The following is a 6,000-nucleotide window of genomic DNA, read 5'->3' on the forward strand; positions in this document are numbered from 1 at the left end:
TCAGCCCAAAGAAAAAAAAACGCCTCACCACCACCGGGTGGGCTCGAACTTCTAGTTTTTCGGTTAACATCCGATCGCGCTAGCCAATTGCGCCACGGAGACAGTCCTGCTCCACTCTCAGCACTATCAGAACATATCTTCAAAGCTATCATCCCGAAGAAAAAAAAGCGCCGCGCCACCACCGGGTGGGCTCGAACCTCCAAATTTTCGGTTAACATCCGTTCGCGCTAGCCAATTGCGCCACGGAGACAGTATCGCTCCACTCTCACCACCATCAGAACATATCTTCAAAGCTATAGGCCCAAAGAAAAAAAAAGCGCCGCACCACCACCGGGTGGGCTCGAACCTCCAAACTTTCGGTTAACAGCCGATCGCGTTAGCCAATAGCGCCACGGAGACAGTCGTGCTCCATTCTCACCACCATCAGAACATATCTTCAAAGCTATCAGCACAAAGAAAAAAGCAACACACCACTACCGGGAGGGCTCGAACCTCCAACTTTTCGGTTAACAGCCGATCGCGCTAAGCAATTGCGCCACGGAGACAGTCCTGCTCCACTCTCACCGCCATCAGAACATATCTTCAAAGCTATCAGCCCAAAGAAAAAAAAGTGCCGAACCACCACCAGGTGGGCTCGAAACTCCAACCTTTCGGTTAACAGCCGATCGCGCTCGCCAATTGCGCCAAGAAGACAGTCGTGCTCTACTCTCACCACCGTCAGAACATTTCTTCAGAGCTATCAGCCCAAAGAAAAAAAAGTGCCGCACCACCACCGGGTGGGCTCGAACCTCCAACCTTTCGGTTAACAGCCGATCGCGCTAGCCATTTGCGCCACGGAGACAGTCGTGCTCCACTCTCACCACCGTCAGAACATTTCTTCAGGGCTATCGTCCCAAAAAAAAAATAAAAGCGCCGCACCACCACTGGGTTGGCTTGAACCTCGAACATATCGGTTAACAGCCAATCGCGTTAGCCAATTGCGCCACGGAGACAGTCGTGCTCCACTTTCACCACCATCAGAACATATCTTCAAAGCTATCAGCGCAAAGAAAAAAGCAACGCACCACTCCCGGGAGGGCTCGAAACTCCAACCTTTCGGTTAACAGCCGATCGCGCAAGCCAATTACGCCACGAGATAGTCATGCTCCACTCTCACCACCATCAGAACATATCTTCAAAGCTATCAGCGCAAAGAAAAGAGCAACACACCACTCCCGGGAAGGCTCAAACCTCCAACCTTTCGGTTAACAGCCGATCACGCTAGCCGAGTGCGCCACGGAGACCGTCCTGCTCCACTCTCACCACCATCAGAACATATCTTCAAAGCTATGAGCCCCCCCAAAAAAAGCGCCGCACCACCACCGGGTGGGCTCGAAACTCACCCTTTCGGTTAACAGCCGATCGCGCTAGCCAATTGCGCCGCGGAGACAGTCGTGCTCTACACTCACCACCATTAGAACATATATTCAAAGCTATCAGCGCAAAGAAAAAAGCAACGCACCACTCTCGGGAGGGCTCGAAACTCCAACCTTTCGGTTAACAGCCGATCGCGCTAGGAAATTGCACCACGGAGACAGTCCTGCTGCACTCTCACCACCATTAGAACATATCTTAAAAGCTATCAGCGCAAAGAAAAAAGCAACACACCACTCCCGGGAGGGCTCGAAACTCCAACCTTTCGGGTAACAGCCGATCGCCCTAGCCAATCGCGCCACGCAGACAGTCCTGCTCCACTCTCACCACCATCAGAATATATCTTCAAAGCTATCAGCCGAAAGAAAAAAAGCGCCGCACCACCTTCGGGTGGGCTCGAAACTCCAACCTTTCGGTTAACAGCTGATCACGCTAGCCAATTCCGCCACGGAGACAGTCGTGCTCCACTTTCACCACCATGAGAACATATCTTCAAAGCTATCAGCGCAAAAAAAGGAACACACCACTCCCAGGAGGGCTCGAAACTCCAACCTTTCAGTTAACAGCCGATCGCGCTAGCCAATTGCGCCACGGAGACAGTCCTGCTCCACTCTCACCACCATCAGAACATATCTTCAAAACTATCAGCCCAAAAAAAAAGCGCCGCACCACCACCGGATGGGCTCGAAACTCCAACCTTTCGGTTAACAGCCGATCGCGCTAGCCAATTGTGCCACGGAGACTGTCCTGCTCCACTCTTACCACCATCAGAACATATCTTCAAAGCTATCAGCCCAAAAAAAAAGCGCCGCACCGCCACCGGGTGGGCTCGAACGTCCAACCTTTCGGTTAACAGCCGATCGCGCTAGCCAATTTCGCCACGGAGACAGTCGTGCTCCACAATCACCACCATCAGAACATATCTTCAAAGCTATCAGCGCAACAAAAGCAACACACCACTCCCGTGAGGGCTCGAAACTCCAACCTTTCAGGTAACAGCCGATCGCGCTAGCCATTGCGCCACGGAGACAGTCATGCTCCACTCTCACCACCATCAGAACATATCTTCAAAGGTATCAGCCCAAAGAAAAAAAAACGCCGCACCACCACCGGGTGGGCTCGAACTTCTAGTTTTTCGGTTAACATCCGATCGCGCTAGCCAATTGCGCCACGGAGACAGTCCTGCTCCACTCTCAGCACTATCAGAACATATCTTCAAAGCTATCATCCCGAAGAAAAAAAAGCGCCGCGCCACCACCGGGTGGGCTCGAACCTCCAACTGTTTGGTTAACTTCCGATCGCGCTAGCCAATTGCGCCACGGAGACAGTCCTGCTCCACTCTCACCACCATCAGAACATATCTTCAAAGCTATCATCCCGAAGAAAAAAAAGCGCCGCGCCACCACCGGGTGAGCTCGAACCTCCAAATTTTCGGTTAACATCCGATCGCGCTAGCCAATTGCGCCACGGAGACAGTATCGCTCCACTCTCACCACCATCAGAACATATCTTCAAAGCTATAGGCCCAAAGAAAAAAAAAAGCGCCGCACCACCACCGGGTGGGCTCGAACCTCCAACCTTTCGGTTAACAGCCGATCGCGTTAGCCAATTGCGCCACGGAGACAGTCGTGCTCCATTCTCACCACCATCAGAACATATCTTCAAAGCTATCAGCGCAAAGAAAGAAGCAACACACCACTACCGGGAGGGCTCGAACCTCCAACTTTTCGGTTAACAGCCGATCGCGCTAAGCAATTGCGCCACGGAGACAGTCCTGCTCCACTCTCACCGCCATCAGAACATATCTTCAAAGCTATCAGCCCAAAGAAAAAAAAGTGCCGAACCACCACCAGGTGGGCTCGAAACTCCAACCTTTCGGTTAACAGCCGATCGCACTCGCCAATTGCGCCAAGAAGACAGTCGTGCTCTACTCTCACCACCGTCAGAACATTTCTTCAGAGCTATCAGCCCAAAGAAAAAAAAGTGCCGCACCACCACCGGGTGGGCTCGAACCTCCAACCTTTCGGTTAACAGCCGATCGCGCTAGCCATTTGCGCCACGGAGACAGTCGTGCTCCACTCTCACCACCGTCAGAACATTTCTTCAGGGCTATCGTCCCAAAAAAAAATAAAAGTGCCGCACCACCACTGGGTTGGCTTGAACCTCGAACATATCGGTTAACAGCCAATCGCGTTAGCCAATTGCGCCACGGAGACAGTCGTGCTCCACTTTCACCACCATCAGAACATATCTTCAAAGCTATCAGCGCAAAGAAAAAAGCAACGCACCACTCCCGGGAGGGCTCGAAACTCCAACCTTTCGGTTAACAGCCGATCGCGCTAGCCAATTGCGCCACGAGATAGTCATGCTCCACTCTCACCACCATCAGAACATATCTTCAAAGCTATCAGCGCAAAGAAAAGAGCAACACACCACTCCCGGGAAGGCTCAAACCTCCAACCTTTCGGTTAACAGCCGATCACGCTAGCCGAGTGCGCCACGGAGACCGTCCTGCTCCACTCTCACCACCATCAGAACATATCTTCAAAGCTATGAGCCCCCCCAAAAAAAGCGCCGCACCACCACCGGGTGGGCTCGAAACTCACCCTTTCGGTTAACAGCCGATCGCGCTAGCCAATTGCGCCGCGGAGACAGTCGTGCTCTACACTCACCACCATTAGAACATATATTCAAAGCTATCAGCGCAAAGAAAAAAGCAACGCACCACTCTCGGGAGGGCTCGAAACTCCAACCTTTCGGTTAACAGCCGATGGCGCTAGGAAATTGCACCACGGAGACAGTCCTGCTGCACTCTCACCACCATTAGAACATATCTTAAAAGCTACCAGCGCAAAGAAAAAAGCAACACACCACTCCCGGGAGGGCTCGAAACTCCAACCTTTCGGGTAACAGCCGATCGCCCTAGCCAATCGCGCCACGCAGACAGTCCTGCTCCACTCTCACCACCATCAGAATATATCTTCAAAGCTATCAGCCGAAAGAAAAAAAGCGCCGCACCACCTTCGGGTGGGCTCCAAACTCCAACCTTTCGGTTAACAGCTGATCACGCTAGCCAATTGCGCCACGGAGACAGTCGTGCTCCACTTTCACCACCATGAGAACATATCTTCAAAGCTATCAGCGCAAAAAAAAGGAACATACCACTCCCGGGAGGGCTCGAAACTCCAACCTTTCAGTTAACAGCCGATCGCGCTAGCCAATTGCGCCACGGAGACAGTCCTGCTCCACTCTCACCACCATCAGAACATATCTTCAAAACTATCAGCCCAAAAAAAAGCGCCACACCACCACCGGGTGGGCTCGAAACTCCAACCTTTCGGTTAACAGCCGATCGCGCTAGCCAATTGCGCCACGGAGACTGTCCTGATCCACTCTTACCACCATCAGAACATATCTTCAAAGCTATCAGCCCAAAGAAAAAAAAGCGCCGCACCGCCACCGGGTGGGCTCGAACGTCCAACCTTTCGATTAACAGCCGATCGCTCTAGCCAATTTCGCCACGGAGACAGTCGTGCTCCACACTCACCACCATCAGAACATATCTTCAAAGCTATCAGCACAAAGAGAAAAGCAACACACCATTTCCGGGAGGGCTCGAAACTCCAACTTTTTGGTTAACAGCCGATCGCGCTAGTCAATTGCGCCACGGAGACAGTCTTGCTCACTCTCACCACCACCAGAACATATCTTCAAAGCTATAAGCTAAAGAATTAAAGCGCCGCACCACCACCAGGGGGGCTCGAATCTCCAACGTTTCGGTTAACAGCCGATCGCGCTAGCCAATTGCGCCACGAAGACAGTAGTGCTCCAGTCTCACCACCATCAGAACATATCTTAAAAGCTATCAGCGCAAAGAAAAAAGCAACACACCACTCCCGGGAGGGCTGGAACCTCCAACTTAACAGCCGATCGCGCTGGCCAACTGCGCCTCGGAGACAGTCCTGCTGCTCTCACCACCACTAGAACATATCTTCAAAGCTATCATCGCAAAAAAAGCAACGCACCACTCCCGGGAGGGCTCGAAACTCCAACCTTTCGGTTAACAGCCGATCGCGCTAGCCAATTGCGCCACGGAGACAGTCCTGCTCCACTCTCACCACCATCAGAACATATCTTCAAAGCTATCATCCCGAAGAAAAAAAAGCGCCGCGCCACCACCGGGTGGGCTCGAACCTCCATTTTTTTTGGTTAACTTCCGATAGCGCTAGCCAATTGCGCCACGGAGACAGTCCTCCTCCACTCTCACCACCATCAGAACATATCTTCAAAGCTATCATCCCGAAGAAAAAAAAGCGCCGCACCACCACCGGGTGGGCTCGAACCTCCAAATTTTCGGTTAACATCCGATCGCGCTAGCCAATTGCGCCACGGAGACAGTCCTGCTCCACTCTCACCACCATCAGAAGACATCTTCAAAGCTATCAGCGCAAAGAAAAAAGCAACACATCACTCCTGGAAGGGCTCGAAAATGCAACCTTTCGGTTAACAGCCGATTCAGCTAGTCCATTGCGCCACGGAGACAATCTCGCTCCACTCTCACCACCATCAGAACATATCTTCAAAGCT

This window comes from Rhipicephalus microplus, unplaced genomic scaffold (assembly GCF_043290135.1).
Source record: "Rhipicephalus microplus isolate Deutch F79 unplaced genomic scaffold, USDA_Rmic scaffold_12, whole genome shotgun sequence".
Taxonomy (NCBI): Eukaryota; Metazoa; Arthropoda; class Arachnida; order Ixodida; family Ixodidae; genus Rhipicephalus; species Rhipicephalus microplus.